Source organism: Aethalodelphis obliquidens, unplaced genomic scaffold (assembly GCF_003676395.1).
Source record: "Aethalodelphis obliquidens isolate GAN/ISIS:26980383/991018 unplaced genomic scaffold, ASM367639v1 scaffold20, whole genome shotgun sequence".
Taxonomy (NCBI): domain Eukaryota; kingdom Metazoa; phylum Chordata; class Mammalia; order Artiodactyla; family Delphinidae; genus Aethalodelphis; species Aethalodelphis obliquidens.
The window spans coordinates 2,637,416-2,658,988 of NW_020837964.1; the positions used below are offsets into that span (position 1 = coordinate 2,637,416).

General features: G+C 50.9%; 1 protein-coding gene and 1 long non-coding RNA gene across 3 annotated transcripts in view; both read left to right on the forward strand.

Moving 5' to 3' along the window:
* CUNH16orf95 (chromosome unknown C16orf95 homolog) overlaps positions 1 to 3,417 on the forward strand; it is a 475,446-nt gene extending 472,029 nt beyond the window's left edge. Inside the window, exons 30-31 of the mRNA XM_027119903.1 lie at positions 1,450 to 1,624; positions 1,709 to 3,417. The gene's annotated coding sequence lies outside the window, so the exon portion shown is untranslated. The remainder of the gene's footprint in view (positions 1 to 1,449; positions 1,625 to 1,708) is intronic.
* Positions 3,418 to 3,840: 423 nt separating this feature from the next.
* LOC113626981 (uncharacterized) overlaps positions 3,841 to 21,573 on the forward strand; it is a 38,790-nt gene continuing 21,057 nt past the window's right edge. For both annotated transcript variants that reach the window (XR_003435378.1, XR_003435379.1), the window contains exons 1-4: positions 3,841 to 6,999; positions 7,203 to 7,319; positions 20,374 to 20,552; positions 21,387 to 21,465. This is a non-coding gene — a long non-coding RNA (uncharacterized LOC113626981). The remainder of the gene's footprint in view (positions 7,000 to 7,202; positions 7,320 to 20,373; positions 20,553 to 21,386; positions 21,466 to 21,573) is intronic.

The window sequence follows — 21,573 nt, forward strand, 5'->3', positions numbered from 1 at the left end:
TTAGCCAAGAGGAGGGGAGAGGTGGGAGCAGACCCGAGGAAGGTGAAAATTCTCCCAGAAAATGGAAAGCAGAGAACGAGTGGTCTGAGTGAGTTGCCCAGAGGAGCAGGGCCTCGTTATTCCTGGCACCTGGTCCTTGGCACACCTGAGCTTGAGTGTATAAAGGTGCCAGCGTGGCTGGAGAGTGCAGAGGTGCACACTTGGACTCTCGGGATGCTTTAACGCTACTGGATGCAAAGTCAGTGCCCGTCCTGTTATGAACCCACCTCCGCGGAGCCCTGCGGGCGGCATCCACCGACTCCAGAGACCAGCCCACAGTGTGCCCCTGTCGTTCCCGAGCTCCGTGCTGCTTTGCATTTGTGCATATCTGTCGTAACTGCCGGGGTAGGTGCTTCCTTCCACCTCTGTTTGCAAAGTGCTTTGCTCAAGGGTCCCTCGGCAGAGTTTAATGCATTGTCTCTAGACAAGTGCTCTAGTCCTGCAGGTCGTAACCCATTAGTGGATCATGAGGTCAGGGGAAGGAGCCATATATGTTTTATTTTTTAAAAAAAAAAAAAAGTAGAGCAGGGCAGAATGGAATGGAATGGAATGGGCTAGACCAAGGCACTATTCACATGGTAAGCAGTGGCTTCATCTCTGAAACATCTGTTTTGTGCGTGTGTGTGTGTGTGTGTGTGTGTGTGTGCGTGCACATGAGTATGCACGTGTGTGTGTGAGGGTAGCCTGGGTACGTTAGTCAGGGCTACACTATGCTGCTGTATTAGAGGGACACACAATATAGTGGCTCAACAAGGTAGAAGTTTGCTTCCCTGTCTGCACCCAGCCAGAGGTGGGCAGGGGGGCCAGGGATAGTAGACAGCTGTGCTCTGTGGGATAATCTAGACCCCCAGATCCTTCCCAGGGTGTTCCACCTCCCCTGGGTGTGACCCTCATCAACCTGGCCTGGCCTGGCCCCTGCCTGAAGCAAGCCGTACGGCCCACAGGAGAGGGTGGAGAGGAAGCGGAAGGCAGGTGCTTTCCTCTTCCAAGGGCCCCACCTGAGGTGCACATACTTCTTCCCACATCCTATAGGCCGGAAGGTAGCCTCCAGGTCATACCCACTTGCTAGGAGAGACTGATGGGAAATGTAGTCTTCCAGCTGAGCAACTGGGTGCCCACTCAAACTTAGGGGGTTCTAGCACTAAAAGCAAGAAAGAGAGAATGGAGGCCAGGTAGCATCCTCCACTGCCCCAGAGACCCAGGTAAAATGACTTCTTATTAGGGATGTGTTTTAAAATGTTTGAAAGCCACTGCCTCATGGACACTCTTCCTTGTCCTTTATGAAAACCCCCAGGATCCCTTGATCTAATGAAAAGGGCATGATCTGAACTTAAGGAGAGTTGGATTGTAGCCTTAGCACCCAGTGGTTACGTGTACTCATGCAGGACCTTTGGCCTTCTTTCTCCTCAGTATTTCGGCAGTGAGATGGGGGCATGGCACCCAGCTCCCTGATTCACGGGCTCCTCGGAGTGTGAGATGAGATCAGAAAGGCAAAGCATCTGAGCAAAGTGAAGGATGCTCTGAAAGACATGTGATTATCCTCTTCAAATTCCCACTCAGCTGCTAATCAGCCATGTACACTTGAGTGAGTTTCCTCCCCTCTGGGTCTCAGCTTTCACTTTTTTGTTGTTGTTTTTGAACCTGATTGGTTTTGGATTTTTTTTTTCAGCTTTCAGTTTTAACACAGGAGAGAATCAGATTTGGTGGTCTTTAAGGTCTGACATTTTAGAATCTGCTTTTGCTGTCCCCACCCTGAGTCTTCTCTACGTGGTCTGAAGCTACTTAACTGTAAGTTTAAACAAATGAGCTGGAATACTATCGGGACACTGTCATTTTTGCATGAATGCACTGCAGATGAGTGTGTGAAACATTATTGAGAGAAATGTTTATGTTTCAACATGATCATGATAAGACATGGATTGCGGCTGAGTTTGCTGATGTGAAATCACTGAGGGGGAAGAAAACTGAAAGTGTTTTAAAAAAATTTTCACATTAGGTGAATGTGTGGGAGGACCTAATTTCTAGCAACACAACCTCAGATGGTGTTGGAAAAGATAGAGATTGGAGTGGGTGACTTTTTAGGAAGAAGGACCATGTGTTAAGAATGCTTCCTTGCCAGCCCCTCTCTACACATCTCCCAAAGCCAGCCCAAGACCAGTTAAGCAGAGAGTCATCAACCAACGTTTTTGACAAAAGGCCATGACTTTTGCACCTTTGCCATATCATTATACCTTGACATTGAGTTCTTGACATGCTGTGCTTGAAATGTACAACTTTTAGCTAATTAGAAGACTAAAAAATGCGACTTAATGAATTCAAGACTTGTTTATGCTAACCTGGCAAGGCGTTTGGCAGTGAAAAAGTGTGATTTGGTGAACATCTGATTACGAGCCGTGTGGAATTCCATGTGCGGAGAGGCTGGGTTGGATCGGATTTTTATTGAAGTGTTCTCTAGTATGTGAACTAATTTCCGACTACTTCATAAAGACCCCTAAGCAGGGTTGACAAAGGATTTATCATAATTATTGCTCTGGCCAGGAACATGATTATAAGTGATACACGTGTAAATTGTGTTTATAAAGTTTCCGAGTCACAATTAAAACATGCTGTAATTTTTCTTCCTTTTCCCTTTTTTTCCTCCTAGTGATGACTTGCCTTTAAAAACTTCCTTTTTTCTCCCTCAAATTAATACCTGCCAGAGATTTCCTTTGGACAGAACAGACTCCCAACACATACCCGTACACATTCTTAAGAAGCTTTTGATCTGCCATTTTTTCAAACCCGCCCCCTGAAAAAGTAGTTCAGCTATCAATACTTTACATAACCCTTCTGTCAAAGCCACAAGCTCAAAGTAATTTGCAAATGCCATTCAATACTCATTCAGTGCTTAGCACAAGCCATTTTAAAATCATAGAGTACACTGAGAACATGTCAAAAAGGAACAGAATGGGGTTCAGAGGGCTGAGCAGAAGGAAGGTAGGAAGAAGAAAGGAATGTGTTAAGAGCCAGGGTAGAAATATCACTATAGGGAATTCCCTGGCGGTCCAGTGGTTAGGACTCAGCGCTTTCACTGCCGAGGCCCAGGTTCAATCCCTGGGTGGGGAGCTAAGATCCCACAAGCTGTGCAATGTGGCAAAAAAAAAAAAAAATCACTATGTTGTTTGTTGGGCATAAAGTTCTATACAATTCTACTAGAGCAAACTTAGTTATTATGTTATTGTCCATATATGTATTATTTTTGTCTCTTTGAGCTCTCAGGGTCTAAAAGTGTGTATTTAAACATCTCCAGGGGGCTTCCCGGGTGGTGCAGTGGTTGAGAGTCCGCCTGCCGATCCAGGGGACACGGGTTCGTGCCCCAGTCTGGGAAGATCCCACATGCCGCGGAGCGGCTGGGCCCGTGAGCCATGGCCGCTGAGCCTGCGCGTCCAGAGCCTGTGCTCCGCAACTGGAGAGGCCGCAACAGTGAGAGGCCCGCGTACCGCAAAAAAAAAAAAAAAAAAAAATCTCCAGGACTTCCCGGGTGGCACAGTAGTTAAGAATCCGCCTGCCAATGCAGGGGACACGGGTTCGAGCCCTAGTCTGGGAAGATCCCACATGCCGCGGGGCAACTAAGCCCGTGCGCCACAACTACTGAGCCTGCGCTCTAGAGCCCACGAGCCACAACTACTGAGCCCATGTACCACAACTACTGAAGCCCACGTGCCTAGAGCCCGTGCTCCGCAACAAGAGAAGCCACCGCAATGAGAAGCCCGCGCACCGCAACGAAGAGTAGCCCCAGCTCACCATAACTAGAGAAAGCCCGCGCACAGCAACGAAGACCCAACAGAGACAAAAATAAACAAATAAATTTATTTTTAAAATAAATAAATAAAATAAAAATCTCCAGCTAGTGAACACCAGATGATTTATCTATTCCTCCCCATAATGCCGTCTATTGTGGATTTATTGGAAGGACCGTTATAGTATCATAGTTTCTCATCTTTTTTTTTTTTTTTAAAGCAACAAATAAAGACTGCAAGAACAAAGGATTCCGAAACCAAGAAGTTTGCAACAACTAACCACACCCCTCCCTCACCTCGCCTTTAAAAATGCTTTGCTGAAACGCGTTAGGGAGTTTCGGTTTTGGGGGCAAGAGTCAGCCATCTCCTTGCTTAGCCCTGCAGCAAACCTTTCTCTGCTCCAAACTGTGATGTTTGTTTGGCCTCAGTGTGCATCTGGCACATGAACTTGTGTTGGGTAAAGAATCAGTCTGAGAAACATCTTTTATTTATTTTTTCTTTGAGAGGTGTGCCTTAGTTTCCTCCCAGCTTTATTGAGATATAATTGACACTTAACATTGTGTCAGCTTAAGGTGTGCAGCGTGTTGATGTGATACCTTTATATGTAGCGAAATGACTACCAGCTCAGCATCAGCTAGTCGCGCCTCCAGCCTGGCGCGCAGTTACTACTTCTTTTTGTAGTGAGAACACTTAAGATCTACTTTCTCAGCGACATATGTGACACAGTATTATTAGCTGTAATCCCCCGCTGTACATTAGATCCCCGGAACTTACGCATCTTACGACCTCTACCGCCTCTCACGGGCTGAGGGGCATTTGGAATCTCCAGGAGGGAGTGTAGCGTTCGGCGCTTTTGCAAACATACTTGGCCCTGGAACTCTGGTTTTCTGGAGCATCTCTTGGGGGGATTATTCCATCAGGCACACTTTGAAGGATGAGCTAAACCTGGAGGCATCTCGGAAAATATTCTGTGGTTCCTTCCCGAGGAGCCGGTGTCTCCCAAGGGGCCAATCATGAAGCGAGCTCACACCCCCTCAGTCAGTGCTGACCCCGTGCGCTCTGTTAGCGCTTGGACCGTGGTTGAACAAGACACAAGGACAGGCCTGAAAACATCGACACTTCCCATTTTAATGGTAAAAGTGTGTTTGGGGAGATCATGTGGCTTGTCCCTTGGGTTTTGCATTAGAAGTCAACACTCCCCCAAGGGGGTGAGCTCAGAGCCCAATCGCCAGGGTTCAGATCCCAGCTCCACGATTCCAACCTGAGTGACCTTGGGACAGTTACGCAACCTCTCTGAGCTTCCCTTTGCTTATCTGCAAAATGGAGATGCAGATTGTGCCACTTTCGCGGGTTGCTGTCGGGATTCAGTGGAGAAGCCACAGAAAGCACTTCCCCTGGAGCCTGGCACTTAATAAACACTCTGTGAATATGAGCTATTCCAGAGGCTTTTTCTCTATTACACTTTGCTGTGATTCCGAATGGAGCTGAGGCCGCATGGCCTAGGGATTTCACGTATGAACTTCCAAGCCAGACCACCTGGTGACCTTCAGCAAGGCACTTAACCCCTGCGAGCCTCAGTTTCTTTGCAGCAGGTGGGATAAAGAGCAACCCTAGCCCGCGGGGTTGTTGCAGTTCAGTGAGTTAGTATTTGTAAGCGCTGAACCCAGTGCCGTCACAAGGCTTACACTCACTAAACCTCAGCAGGACTGCGCACTCCCCTCTCTTCTGAACGCTCCAGAAGCGGATCAGGTGGTCTCTGAAGGCTCTGCTCTTCCGTGAATGATGTTCTCCTGGGGCAGCTCCCCGCAGCCAGGAGCGACGCCGGCCGCGACTCTGTACCTGGCTCCCAGCCCCACGCTGGCTGGGGTCAGGCACCAGGAGAGACTCGGCCCAGACGGTGCACTTTCCCCGAGGGTGCGGGGCCCCTGGCTGTGCCTGTCAGCCGAGGACTGGCATCCGTCACACTCATCATCAGATCCTGAGGTCCCAGAGGAGCGGAGAGCATCCGCTGAGGGAGTGGCCAATCCGCAACGAAAGCCCCCGAGGCTGGTCGTGCTGAGTCCCCTCGCGTGGAACTTGGAGCAGCGGGAGGAGACGGGCCTGACCTTTCCTCCTGATGGCCTGCTGTCTGCGTGAGGTCTGAGAAGCCAGGACAGAGTGTGGCCCTCTGGGATGTCAGCGGACTCTGGTGCTGGCTCTGCCTCCCTGTGGGTGCTGGGCAGGGGCTAAGTCCACAGTGACACCCCCAGCAAGGGTCCTGTCCGCTGCCATCGTGTCCTCCAGCTCCTTTCTGATGGGACTTGGGATGAGTCCCGGGCACCGTAAGTGTGAAAGGGGCTTAACGACAGAGAACTTACCTCGGAGCCCGCCCAGCAGCCCTCGGCCCCCACAGGTCATCGGCAGGCCGCATCACACATGCCAACGGCTTCCTGAGGACCTTCTCAACCCCACCCAGGACAGGCCAGACGGGGCAAGGAGTCAGTGCCCCCAGGCGCATCCCAGGGTGCGTCCCCAGCTTCGGGGCCCTCAGTGGACCCTGCCCTGGCCCGCCCGCATGCCCACAGCAGGAAAGCATCGCCAATGAATGTTTATTGCCTTTCTGGCTTCCCCGTCTCACTCCCAGCACACCACTGCCCAAGCCACATGTCAGGCTGTGCTCTGGGAAGACCCAGACTCAGACGGTGCTGACGCCGTTGCCTCCAGGAGCGCGGGCTCTGTGTCCAGCTCCCAGTTGCATGCAAGTTTCCTCCTGTCCTTAGCAGCCGGGCCCTGGCAGTGCGGTCACGTATTCGAATTTCTTCCTTTGCAACATGAATGTGATAACGGCACTTCCCTCCTGGTAGCAGCCTCAGGACGGACCAAGTCCGAGTACAGAAGGACCAAGAGAACGTGTGTGTCCAGGGAACAAGCAGCACACGCAGGGCAGCTGCTGTTATGTGTGCACTTAGCACAGTTTCTCAGCCAGTTGGAGCCTCAGTTTGCACATCTGTGAAATAGGAGAATAATCGATGACAAAAGCCAATACGACGCTTGCTGGGAACCTGCACTGAAGGGGGCTCGGTAAATACCAGCTGCTGTTGTAATTGTGATTGTCGACGACTCCCTGTCATGACTGACCCCCACACAGCAGTGCCTGAGATGCTGGCTGAGTGACAGGAAAAGCTGACCAGCTGCTGCAGAGGTAAGGGCGGGGCATAGATCCAATCGGTCACCCAATAGCCACAGGCAGTATTCCCCTGACACAATTCCTTGTCAGATCACAGAAGGAATGCCGAAGGGGCCAGGGAAGGGGAGATGCTCTGATAAAAATCACTAAAATAACATCCAATGCTAGAGATCAATATATGCATCTTCAGTTTAACTGCTTGCTTTGTCCTTCAACAGCACTGAACCTGTGGCACTCGGATGGCACAGGTGGTGGGCCGCGTGCGACTCCCAACGCAGATGAGAATAGCCCCGCGGGGACCAGATGCTGAGCAGTGCTTTACCACCATGGTCTCGGTGAGTCCCAGCCAGGTGCCAGGTCGGTGCGAGTGGCTGTACTGAATGGTTGTGGAAACTGAGGCTCAGAGAGACGGATTCGCTCGCCCCTCGCCAGGCAATAGCAGAGCAGGGGCTGACCCCGGTCCATCTGAGGACCACGGAGGAAGGGCTGGAAGCACCAAGGAGGCTCAGATGCAGAGAGCTGAGATGGAGAGAGCTCTCCACCTCTGGTCTCAGCCAGGGCTCCCCGTGGGGCAAACCTACACCGGAGCCAGGGTGCAAGGCCTCTGGGAGGTGTTGGCAGACAAGAGCAGAGGTGGGACAGGGACGGGCTCTGGGGACAGAAACAGAGTTCCCCCTTCTCACAGGGTGGCCACAGGTCTTCCGTGGACACCCTCACAGGCTCCTCTGCCCCTCCCTCCCCTGCAACAAAGCTGGCAACTCCCCTCCCTGAAAAAGAAGGGGAAAAGCATGAATACATTGGCCGGCTCCACATGATACAATACTGTGTTAGTCCCACCATTTCCTGCTAAGTCACTCTCTTCTTTTACAAAGTTCAGCCACTTACACGGAAGATGAAAACAAGCACTTCCAGCCACGTAAAAATCTGTGCAATGATCCCACCATCCCCAGAGCATGCGGCAAAGGCCACACATGTGCCCACAATGGGCCACCTTCCTACCCCAAAGGCATGGGCGGGCAGCCAGGAAGGGGACCCAGCGCCCGGCAGCACCCTACACACCCAATGCAGCCTTCTGCTCTCTGCTGAGCTTGGAAGCCGACCTCCCTGGATGGGGTTCAAACACCTACACACTTTTATCAGCTTTTAAAAAAATGGAAGTGAAAAGTCTAATGGGATTGCTGAGTAGAGATTGAACAGTTCCAGGGGAGGAAGTAATATGGGATAAAAAGAGGGTGTTGAGTTTCAAAGCTCCTAATAGAACGCTGGCGAAAACTTGCGTGGAGAGCACTTGTCCTCAGAGTGCCAGATTTCATTTTGGATATCTGGTCAGAAAAAGAAGTGAAAATGTCAAGTAGAGAAAGAAATTAGGGCGACCGAGGACTTTCATGGTGGGAGGAAATGTTTAACTAAGTGCATTATTCATTTTTCATTGATTTAAATGCCAGGGGCTTTAGCTCAGAGTGTGGGGCTGGCAGTAAGGTCCAGGCCCAGCAAAGCTGTGCAGTTCAACTTCTTTTCTTTTTCGTAATCTCGGTTAAACAGCTCTGGTCCTCTGGGGTCTTTTGGCTGAGAGCAAATATTCTGTCTCCTCCAGGGAAACTCTGCCTTTTTGCTTGGCAGAAAAATGGAACTGGTAACCTAATAGAACTTGCGTTTCTCTGGTTACCAGGACTGAGTGAGCCTTTAATCTCCACTGAATTACCCCATCCCCTGGGATTGGGTGGGAGGTCTTTGAGTCAGTGAAAAGTTCACTGTGGTTTTGACATAGGCCTGCTATTTCTTGCGTCTCCAGAGGGGACTCTGTGAGTGAACCATTCTTGAAATCACACAGAAATGCCTTACTTTTTCCTTCTGACTCTGACATACAACAGTCATCTCTCTTCTTATTTGATGTGTTCCAAAATGTCGTAGTTGCTGCAAACTATTTCCCTAACTGATCTGGAATGCAGACTAATTCCCGTGCCCTGAAGTGGTTCATGGGTCCCAAATTTGGAAATCGTTTCATACATTTAAGACTAGCCTTGTTAGGGCTACAGTTTAGAGTCATGTTTAATAAACAGACCACCACCCCCCCCCCGCCAAAAAACTCCACAAAAAACAGAGGAAGACTATGGTCTCTGACCCTATTATCATAAATGTTTTTTTCTAATTCTACAAACATTGTGGTAATAATCATAACAATAACAAAAATAGAAGCGAACATTTGTGAGACACTACCTTCCAGGCACCATACTGAGTATCTTACATACTCAGCGCATTGGATTTCCCTGATTATCTGTGAGAGAGGCCTTGACACTCACAGAGAAGTTCACAGAGGGGCACAGAAGTGGTGTGGTTTGCTCAGGTTGACACAGACAATAAGAGGTGGCCCCAGGACAGAGTTCTCTTTGGTGAATTCACCGTCATCTGAGTCACCCGCAGGGGTAGAATTTATGGGTATCTTACAATCACTGATGCCACAGTTTTGACCCAAGGGGCCACCATACCAAAAGCTTCTACTCCAGTAAAGAGTTAGAACCAGCGGTCCCTTCTTCTTCCCACTTATCCATCCTGGAGACCTGGTCCATGGCTTAATTCAGATGTTGGCTACGTCACTTGCACTCGTATCCCACTGGCCAGAAGTTAGTCATACGACCATGCATGGGAGGCTGGGAAATGAAGTCCTTACCTGGACAGCCACATACCCAGCTGAAGCCCTGGGATTCTATTACTAAGGGAAAGGGAAAGTGATACTGGGTGACAATAGCTGTGTCTGCCACAATCCATGCACGATTGTGGCCCCAGTGACTGTCCCCATCTCCAGTACATAAGTCCTGAATAAATAAACTCACCTGTCAAAGTTTGCCAACCTCAGATAAGAACCCCAACCATTATTCCAAGCTTCCGGAAGTCCCAGCATTAAAAAGTAGAGTAAAAATCCTCTTATCCACATAGATAAGGCAAATGCTGGTACCCCCATTCACAACTGAGGATGGAATATCCATGCTCCCCTACTTCCTTACCAAGAGGACCCCGATTTTATTCAGGGTGACAGCAGAGCCGTCACTCTTCCTTCCAGAAGAATCCTTAATAATCTGCGTGGACGCTCTCTGCTCCAGGAGGTGGAGCCTCATCCCGCCCTCGAGTGTGCGCTGAATTACTGCATTGCTTCCAAAGGATGGAGACCAATAGTAGCCTTAGAGTGAAGAAGCCCGGCAGACACTATGTTAATCAGGTGACCAAGGGCAACGTCACCAGTGATAAGTCATGTGGATATGATGCCCCCACCCCAATATCTCTGTGCATATAACTCTAGTCAAAGCATGAGAAAAGCCCAGTTGACAAACAAACTCAACCTGGGGGACATTCTACAAAACATCCTACCATTCCTCTCTGAAACCGTCAAGATCATGACAGCAAGGAAAGTCTCGGAAATTGTCACAGCCCAGCAGAGGCTAAGGAGACGTGATGACTAAATGCAGTGTGGGACCCTGGATGGGACCCTGGGACAGAAAAGGACCTTGTGGGAGAACTGGTGAAATCCAAATAAGGTCTGGAGTTTAGTTAACTGTATGTATCAGTGTTGCTTCTTACTTTTGAAAGTGTGCCATTGTGATGGAAGACAGTAACAGAAGGGGAGACTGGGTGCGAAGATAGTAGCAGAAGGGGAACAGAAGGGGAGACTGGGTGCAGGGTATGTGGGAGCCCTCTGCACTGTCTCAGAAGCTTTTCTGAAAATCTAAAATTGTTCCAAAATAAAAGAGCATCAAAATAAAGAAATACCCAGCATCCCTTGCAGTTAGAGGCAGCCAAATGACCCGGTTCTGGCCAACGAGATGTGAACAGATGTCTGTCCACAGACGTGGGTTTCTAGGAAAGCTATCGTGTGCGTGCGTGTTTTGCTTTGTTTTAAATAAAATCTTGGCACACACCTCTTCCCCTTTTCTTATCACCTCCTCCATGCCTGAAATGCAGGCTTAGTGCCTGTACTCAGGACCGAGGGCAGTAAGCCAGAAGGAGACCCAGTTCTTAACAAGCCCGTCAGCCACTGCAGCGTGCTGGACTGCCCATCTTTGGAACCCTTGTCGCACGGGAAAATCAAGCCTCACAGCCTGACTTCATTTGGTGAAGCTGGGTTAAGTTTCTGTGATATGCAGAGTCTGCTCTAGTGGATGTTAAGTGGAATCATAGGAAGTTGCCAATAGTTGATTATTCGGACTTACAAAAATGGCAGTTACCAAGTGTGACCTACCATGGGTTATATTTTTTCCAAATGTCATTAAAACATCTTCATCAACTACAAATCTAAATAACAAGCAGTAGCAAACGCCCCTCTCCAGCATTTTTTGGGGGGTGAGCTTTTGGTCTCTTAAGAACCATAAGAATAGATCTTAAATGTCCTGTTTTACCTGGGATGCTGTCACTGCTTGAGACTGCAGATGATTCAGTGAGAGATTCTCAGCCTCTCGCCACTGCATGCATTAGATGGCACTGTTGGTGTTTAGAAAAGATTCTTATCTTCCTAGCAGTTTCACTCTTAGGAATATGCCCAAAAGAATTGAAAACAAAGGACTTGAGAAAATACTTGAATATTCATAACAGCGCTATTCATAATAGCCCAAAAGTGGAAACAACTCAAACGTCCAGAAACTGATGAACGGCTAAACCGAATGTGGTCCATCCACACAGTGGAATATTATTCTGCCATATAAAAGGAATGAATTTGTCATACAGGCTACAACACAGATGAACTCTGAAGACATTATGCTCCGTGAAAGAAGCCAGACACAGGAGAACATGTATGATTCCATGTGTCCGAAATGTCCAGGATAGATAAACCAATAGAGACAGAATGCAGACTGGTGATTCCAGGGGCTGGAGGAGGGGAAAACGGGAAGCAACTGCTCAATGAATACAGAGTTTCCCTCTGGGGTGATGAAAATATTTTGGAACTTGTTAGAGATGGTGGTTGCACAGTGTTGTGAAAGTACTAAATGGCACTGAACTGTACACTTTAAATGATTAATTTTATGTTTTGTGAATTTTGCCCTAGATTTAAAAAAAAAAAAAAACCTTTTTTTCAGTGCGTTTAAATACATGATAGAACCAAGATAATAATCCAACAAAATGACTTATAATTGAGATAAAAGAAAATAAGATCAAGCCAGCCAAGGGCAAAAAGCTCTCTGTGCACTGGGTTTGTACCTCCAGTGTGCCAGTTATCTCTTGCTGCAGAGCGAAACCCTCGAAAGTGCAGTGGCTTAAGACAATGACGACATTTATTTTGCTCACACATCTCTGCATCGTGCAGGGTTTGGCAGGGACGGCTCATCTCTACTCCGCTCAGCACCACCCAGGACTGGTCCAGGTGGAGGCTGGAATCGTCTGAAGGTCCTCTGGTTCACCTGGCTGGTGGTCGATGCTGGTGGGGACCTCAGATGGGCCGGGATCAGGACGCTCACATGTGGCCCTTCCGGGTGGCTGTTTGGCTTCCTCAGAGGATGGCAGCTGGGTTCCAAGGCTGAGCATCCCCGGGGGTCCAGGTGGACGCAGCATCACCTTTCATGTCTGAGCCTCAGCTGTCACACAGCATGGCTCGCACTACAGTCACCAGCCTGGGCAGATGCAAGAGTAGGGGACGGTCAGCGTCTCAGTGTAGGAAGAGCAGGGGGCTGCGGTAGATGGGTGCAGCCATCCTGGGCGGTGCAGCCTGACACGACCATCATGTTGTAGGTGTTTATACTCTTGCATATGAAGGACTGCCGCGGAAAGGACGCGGAAGAAGCCTAGTTAATAACGTATAACTAGGCATCTAACAGTAGTTTGGAGCTGGTGATGGAGATGGTCTCTGGGTTTTCACCAGAGAGCTTAGAAGTCAGCCCTGCACTCTCACTGACGTTAAAGGATCATGTGGAAACAGTTAGCAAATGTCCAACACTACTGAACTCTGTCATCCGTACGTTAAAAATCTTTCTCATCGGCGGCCTCCCATTTACAGCCATAATGAAGAACCTCTGGGCTAATTATTGCCCAGAGATATTTAGTTGACTCCACATACACTGGTAACTGACTTAAAACATTAAACACATCTGTGTTTACCCCATCAATAACTTTCCTCTCCCCAAAAAGAGAGAAAAGGAGAGTAAGAAAGAAGAAAAAGAAAAAAATTGATCCAAAGTTGTTTGGGTTAAACGCCAGCATTTTCGTCTTAGGGATGAAAACCACTTCCTCCGAAGGCCAGACTTCTCACAACACGCGCTGAGAGTCCGTGGGGAAATGTTTAGGGAGGAGAGAGACCCCCAGATGCTCAGTCTCACCCCATGATGCGACATCCTTCCGAGGCACAGAGAGCGCGGTGGTCCTACTCCTCCCTCAGGATCCCCAGATTTCTGTCCTCATGAGTGGATCCCACAAATCGCCGGGGAGCCTGCATAAGGAAAGGGGTGGAGGGTGGTGCAGTGGTACCATGATGCAGCTTGAAAACCCTGAAATGCTGGTAAACCCCATACGCCCAGAGCCCCGGGGCTCCCGCTTCCTCCTCCTCTCCGCAGCTGGAGCCTCAGTGTGTGCGTTTCTCATGGAAGGCCGGCTGCAGGCCGACGTGTGCATGAGAGAAGAGGAAAAGCCTTCTGCTCTGAATTCCTATTAAGGAAAACACCATCCACTTTGTACTCTTTGGTGGAAGGTGAGAGGTCAGACAGGGCTCTGACCGCAGGCCAGACGCTTCGGCCGCCGCCTCCTGACACTGAAAACGCAGAGCAGCGATCTCCCCCGATGGTAACTAACCTCACAGAAGTAAGATTGTTAAAGCCCACGTGTGACTATTTCTCATGGCAGAGTGATGACCAGGACGCCCAGTCTGTTGGCGATGATTGTCGCGTGAGCCCCTAGTCTATCAGAGAGGCATTTTCCAAATCTGTGAGAGCAGAGCTTACAAGGAAGATTAAAGAGCTGCAGTGGCCCGATGGTCTGTGGCCGTGCTTACTGCCACCGGGACCCCCCAGAATGGGGGCTGACTGCTGGTTACAGAGGGGGCCTCGTGTGAGGGGAGCTACTTGGAGACTCAAGCTCGGTGCTCGGGTGCCCCCTCCTTGCTTCCTCGGGGTGATCTGTCCCCCAACCCCACCTGGAATGACCATACTTCCTATGGGAGAAACACACCCTGGGCCTGGGTGCTGACTTGGGACGGTCGGTTCTCCAGGAAAGAAGGGAATGCAGGCAGCACCCGCCACCCCCCACTTTCCCCTCCGTGATGTCTCCCAGGGGAGGGTCGCCGTTGAATCTCTCCCACGGCGGGCGATCTTGCTCAGCCCTCAGTGTTTGGACAAGCCCGCCTCACCTGTCCTGGGTTCCTTCTCACCTGTGTCATTACTGTCCAGGTTGGTGGGGCTGTGGACGGCCCGAGCCTTTGAGCTCAGGCCACCGTGCCCAGCCCTTTTGTCTGTTCGATTCGATGCTAAGTCTGCCCTGAGCTAGGTTCACGGCGGGGAAAGGGGACCAAGGCAGACACCGTCCAGGACATCCGAAGGCAGGGATCTAGGGAGTCACAGAGATTCAAGCTCTTGCTGATGGGCGAGCGCGGCCAGCAAGGGAAAGGGCTGGGGTGCTGCAGGCAGAGGAACAGCCGTGGAAACTTCTCTCTCTCTGCATCTCTGAGCCTCCTCACCTGGAAAGCGGAGAACGTAGTTACCTGGTCTCCATGCTTCCCTCCTAGTGCCCTGCACCCTCCTCCCCACACTTGAGCTGCAGGGATTCTTTTAAAACCTAAGTCAGATGCTGTTCCCCTGCTCAAAACCCTCCAGTGGTTTCCCCCTTCACTTGGAATTAATGAAGTCTTTGCAAGATCCCACAAACCCTGCTCCCCTCGCCCACCTCTACCTGCCTGTCCTCCACATACCATCCCCCGACCCCCTGCCCACTCTGCTGCAACACACCAACCGTTTGCACACACAGACAGCTGCCTCGGGACCTTTGCACTGGCCGTTCCATCCCCTCTTCCCAAGACACCCTCCATCCTCGCGTCCCTCTGACCATGCTCAAATGCCGCTCCTCTGAGAGGCTGTCCCGTGCCCCTGTGTGACATCACTGCCCCCTCCACCCACCCCGCCCCACCCCCAGTCCCTCTCTATTCCCTGGCCCTGCTTTTGCCTTCCCAGCACTTTTCGCCACTCGATACGGTGTATCTTTTTCCATTTAGTGTAGGTCCTCCTCTAGTGTGTTCGTGGCTGTATCGCCACACCTAGCCCAGAGCTGGGCACGCGGTAGCAGCCCGTGCTTCGTGTGGCCCTCATTGAATCAGGGCTGGTTCTAGATGACCAGTAGAATACTGGGAGGTGACACGGGTGGCTTCTAGACGAGGCCACAGAAGGGCTTGCAGCTTCCCCTGTGGGCTCTCAGAGCACCTGAGCCACCCTGTAGGAAAGGCGGCTTCCTCGCGGCCCAGTGAGAGCACCTACGTGCGGAGGGAGACGCCTCACCCCACTGCCCCAGTTCCCATCATGGAGACAAGGCCTCCGACAAAATGGAGCAGAGACGAGGGGTCCCCACCAGCCCCTGCCCAGTCGCAGACTCGTAAGCGAAAGAAAAGACACCGTTGTCTTAAGCCGCTAAGTTTCGGGGTTATTTGTTCCGTTGCAGTGATGACCAGAACGTGTCCAGAGAAAGGGCTGTACTCGGATTCTTCTCCCAGGGTAGGCTTCTGGGGATCCCCCGCCAGCTGTGAGGGTCAAAGACCAGCGGGTGCCTGGCGTCCGCCCAGCGCTGCACCCAACAGTCGGGCCGGGCCCGGTCGTGCGTCCACTTCACGCACCACTCACAGCGCTTGAGCTCGGCTCCTCCCGGCATCTTCAGGGGCCCAAGGCCGTGGGGGGAGGGCGGCTGGGAGGGTGTGGGGGGGTAGAGACAGTGGGTCTCATCAGGCCTGCAAGATGCTCCGAGCTTCTCCTGGACGCAGGTCGGTAATTAAAATGTCACCAGGGGCGCGTCCCATTCACACGAAGTGATGCTTTGTACAGGGTCACAGCAAATTGAAGTCACCTGGCAAGAGGCCCCTGGGGCTCTGGGAAGGCGCCTGTCCCCGGGGCCGCGGGTGGGGGCTCCCGCTCAGCCGTCCACGCCAGCAGCACGGCCTCTACAGAAGTGAGTGGCAGATGTGGGGAGCAGGGGGCCCATGCCTTTCAAGTGGCCGAAAAGTCAGGATTCCAACCCACAGTGGAAAGACATGCAGCAGGGGAGCTGCCAGGGTCGGAGAGTGATTTGGTTCCTTGACAGGAGGCTCCAGAGGAGAAGGCAGATCAAAAGAGGCCATGGACGCCCTGGGGATCTCGGCCTGGGAACGCAGGCGAGCCCTCTGGCATCTCCCGCCCAGACCAGCCTCTGTCTCGGGCTTCAGAGGGCACCCTGGGAACTGCGCTTTTCCTGCCCCATAGCTGACTCTCCCTGGACCCCTCAGGAGGCTTGGGACAGCACGCCCCGTCGTCCAAAGGCTGCTGTCACCCAAGGCTTATTGCAGACGCCCCAGACACTGCCATGCTCAGCGTCTGCTGGGCATCATCTCATGGCATCCCCACGGAACCCTAGCAGCCCTGTTCCCCAAAGGAGCACCCAGCCCGAGAGGTTGAGGCTCTGCCCCCTGCCCTCCGAGTGTAACCCGTGGGCCAGCCTCGGAACGGGGAGACTCCCCTTTGGGGAAGAGCCTTGAATCCTGGCAGCGGTGGTGGGGAGTGGCCTGCACTCAGCTCATGACCCTCTCCCCAGCCACTGATTAATCAATCTGCTGGCTCGACCTTTCACCTCCAGGGGACTTAACCTCATCTCTCTCCCAGTCCAGGGCCCCAGGACAATTTGGCAGGACCACATCTCACTCTCGCGGGGGCCCCCAGGCCTCTGAGATCCACCTGTCTGTGCCACATGCACGATGAGAAACACGCTTTATACCTCACCCCGGCAGAACCAGAACAACATTCCTGCTACCCCCGATGTGGTCTGGAATTTTCTATTCTATTCTAGCCTTGTTTATTTTTGTTGTTGTTGAAGTGTAGTTGATTTACAATGTTGTATTAATTTCTGCCGTAGAGTAAAGTGATTCAGTTATACATACATATATATATATATCCTTGTTCATATTCTTTTCCATTATGGTTTATCACAGGATATTGAATATAGTTCCCTGTGCTATACATTAGGACCTTGTTGTTTATGCATTCTATATGTGATCGTTTGCATCTGTTAATCCCAAACTCCCAATCCATCCCTCTTCAACCCCCCTGCTTGGCAACCACAAGTCTGTTCTCTATGTCTGTGAGTCTGTTTCCGCTTTGCAGATAAGTTCATTTGTGTTGTTCATTTTAGATTCCACATATAAGTAATATCATATGGTATTTGTCTCTCTTTCTGACTGACTTCACTTAGTTTGATAATCTCTAGGTCCATCCATGTTGCTGCAAATGGCATTATTCCATTCTTTTTTATGGCTGAGTAGTATTCCATTGTATATATGTACTATATCTTCTTTATCCATTCCTCTGTTGGTAGACATTTAGGTTGCTTCCACGTCTTGGCTATTGTGAATAGTGCTGCTGTGAACATATGGGTACGTGTGTCTTTTTGACTTAGAGTTTTCTCCAGATATATGCCCAGGAGTGGGATTGCTGGATCATATGGTAGCTCTGTTTTTACTTTTTTGAGGAACCTCCACACTGTTTTCCATAATGGTTGCACCAATTTACATTCCCACCAACAGTAGACTTGTTTTTTGTTTTTTGTTTTTTTGCGGTACACGGGCCTCTCACTGTTGTGGCCTCTCCCGTTGTGGAGCACAGGCTCTGGACGCACAGGCGCAGCGGCCATGGCTCACGGGCCCAGCCGCTCCACGGCACGTGGGATCTTCCCAGACCGGGGCACGAACCTGTGTCCCCTGCATCGGCAGGCGGACTCCCAACCACTGCACCACCAGGGAAGCCGTAGACTTGTTTATTGATTCTACAATTCATTATCCCAGTGTTCCAAAAATATGTTCCCGGAAGTTAACATTTTCTTATTGATAAACCCTCCTTTTTGTCATGACTTTTTTCATTTGCTCAATCAATAAATATAAATGTTATTTACACTAAAGAAAGAGTCCTTTACCCCAAAGAGATACTCTGAGAACCACCTAGTTCTCAGAAGTCTAATTTAGCAGAGATTCTGAACTAGGGTGCTCCAACTTTGCAACTCATTGGAGCCACCTGGAGGGTTTTAACCCTCCCAATGTGCAGGTCACAGCCTGACCAATTAAGTCAGAGCCCAGGGGTGCGGTAGGTGGGGCAGGAGGACTGGTTGTTTCTAAGGGTGGTTCCAGCGCCCAAGGCAATAGGAAAAAATATTGTTCTCACAATAACTGGGTCTGGGTGGAGCCTGAGACTCTGCATTTCTACAAGCTTGCAGGTGATATTGCTCATCCTGGGACCCCACTTGGAACATCAAGTTTTAAACCCTGGCTGAACACAATAATTACTTGGGGAGCTTTTAGACCCCATCCCAGGGGAATTGAACGTGAGCTTCTGGGTCCCAGAGGCAGCATTCCGTATTTTCCTGAAACTGTGCCCTTGATTCTAATGTGCTTGGGCCAAGGGGTGCAAACACCTGGCTTTGAATCCCACAGCCGTGGGGCCGTGGATGAGTTCCTTTGTTCTCTGAGCCTCAGTTTCCCTATCTATAAAATAGGGATGGTGTGTGTGTCCTGGGGGCCTTGAATGGGACTTAGATTTGGCCAGGTGGTCTGGTGGGCAGGTGACACCCAACTTTTATTCACCTGGGCTGAGAAGCATGAGGAACCATCCTGAGAAAACACAGTTCTTACAGAACCTGGAGTTCTTTCTGGAGAGGGAGAGAGAGAGAAATCAGTGAAACAGGTGGGCCACTCTGGGACTGGGCCCGTCGGCCACGTGGAGAGGGTCCTTGTCCCCATAGCGTCCTTGGGGATTCTGCCAGGTTCTGCCCCCTGGCTCTGCCCTTCTCATGCCCCTGGGTATCCCAGGGCCTTGCCATCCAGGAAGAAACTGGTCTGATGGACAATCAGTTCCTTCCAAGCTTTGGAATCAAAAGACTTAGGCTCAAACCCCAGCCCTGCTGTGTGACCTTGGGCAAGTGACTTAAGCTCTCTGGGCTCTCTTCTTCATCTGTGTAAAATAGGAATGATAAGGATCCCTCTAAGGTCACTGTGAGGTAAAAAGAGGCGTTATGTGCACATGATAAATCTTATTATTTTGAATTGTGCTAGCTTGAATGAAATAGGTGTTAAGGAATAGGTAGGGTTGTGAGGTCACGTTGGAAAATGGAGAAATTAAAAGGAAAAATATTTTCAACTTTTCAGAAAACATCTAAACGCTCCCGATGGAAATCTGTTTTTCAGCTGTGACAGCACCGCCCCCAGGCTTCCAGTCTCAGCAGAAAAGGGCTGCTTTCTGGAGCTGTGTGCCCTGAAAACAGCGCCCAGGGTTGTCAGAGCCCACACGGGCCACGGGCCTCCGGGAAGTCGGGCTCAATCCAGTCTGACCAGACCTGGGGTGTTTGCCTGGGTGCCCAGGATTGTCTCGACACGGCCTGGCCATGTCCGAGCGTGCGAGGCTCCCCTGTGGGGCCTGACGGCCCCGCTTGGCAGTGGGCTGGGCCGCACGTTGGCGCCAGGACTGAGAGGATGACGAAGTGCTGAAATCTGCCCGAGACAGAGTAGTATCAGATGGTGTGGCTGCCAGCTCCACGCTCCACGCTCAGCGAGCGCATCCTTGGCGACCGACGGGGAGACAGGAGGGCAGGGCTGACAGTTATCAGCTGGGGAGCTGGCCAGACATGGCCCAGGGGCTGAGCTAGCGTGGGTGGTAGAAAGCAGCACTGGACTGGGAGGAAGGCCCCTGATTCTGTCCGTGTCACTGACCAGGTGATGAGAGAATCGGCCGCGCAGTGAGGAGTGGAGGCCCTGATGTCACATGCGTGTGTGGGCCCTGCTGCACCCTGCCTCAGATGCATGGATGCAGATAGGTGATGGGTTAGACAGATGGATGAATAAACAGGCAATAGAGACAGAAATATATGTAGATGATAGACAGATAGATGATAGATAGGTGACTGATAGATAAATGATTGATAGGCAGATAGATGATAGATACATGATAGGCGACTGATAGATGATAGGCAGATAGATGACAGGTGATTGTTAGATAGATGATAGATAGAGAGAGATGGTAGATACATAGATGATAGATAGATAGATAGGTGATAGACATACAGATGATAGATCATAGATAGATGATAGAGATGGGTGGGTAGAAATGGATGACAGATAATATAGATAGATGTAGATATGGCAATTGGGAAATTTTGAGCAGTTACTTGGTATCTGATTATTTTGAAGAATTATTGTTCATTTTTCAGGTGTGAAAATGGTCCTGTACAGAGAGGAGACCCATGGCTAGGCCTGGCCAGTCAAATTCCTGCATGAATTTTATGTATATATGCTGAGGAGAGAGCGGCTTCCACTTACCTCTTGGATCTCCAGGACCCAGCGAATAGCAGGAAAGAGAAAAATAAAACAAGATCACCGTGCAGCACAGGTTTGCTGTCCACCAGGCACTCACTTGGGGCAGAGAAACGGATGAACAAGGCAGGGGTTTGTGCTCGATGAGACTGAAAATTCCGTTCCTCAGTTACACCAGCCCCATTTCAGTGCTCTAAGAGCCACACGTGTCAACCACCTGGGACAGTGAGGTTCTGGAATGTTCCGTCGTAGCAGACTGTTCTTCTGGACGGCGCTGTGTTAGGGAGTGTGAGAATAGGTGCAGCTCTTGTGAGGGCAGCGAGCTGAGAGGTGTTGCCGCGCAAGGTGGGAGTGAGCAGGGCTGTGGGCAGCGGCGACGGTGGGCAGCTCTGCCCGGTGTGTGGGCGCCCCGGCTGCCATCCCGCTGAGAGCATGCAGGAGCGTCCCTGGGCTTCCAGGCCCCGCATCCTGCATGGAGAGGAGCGTTAGTCAGCTACTCCCTCCTACTGCTTCACCACGAAGGCAGCTTTTGTTAACCCGCCCGCCAGCATCCTACTGTTTATTGGCTTCCCGAGTTAGACTCACTGTGTCCAGGGCGGCTCCAGGTCTGCATCTGGCATTTCCTCTTCAAGTTTCAGTGCGTGGCCCAGTGTCTCTCCCCAAATTTCCACCCCCAGCTGCCCCTATCCTCGTGCCCGGCGTGCAAAGCGGGCCAACTATGCCACTGGTTCCCCTCTGGGGGCTGACAACCACGAACAGCCCGAGCCCTGCTCAATTCCAGCCCGCCACTCACCCTCCAGACCCGCCCCCCAAGCTGCCTGGACCAAGCCCTGGCCCCCACGGCCTGCTTCTGTCCAGGACTCCAACTCCCAGATGACCTAAATCTACCCAAACCATTTTGTCGTTTTAGTACAGAGGACACCAAGGATGGCCCTTTCTACAATGAGCCACTGTGCTGCTTGAGCTGAAATGGCTCTTCTGAAGCCGAGGTGGGTCCACTCGGGAGGAAGGGAGATTTTCTGCTCAGCGTGGACTCAATGCCCACATCCTGGGCTTCACGTCACTCTCACATCATTTGAGATTTGAGGTAGTTTTTT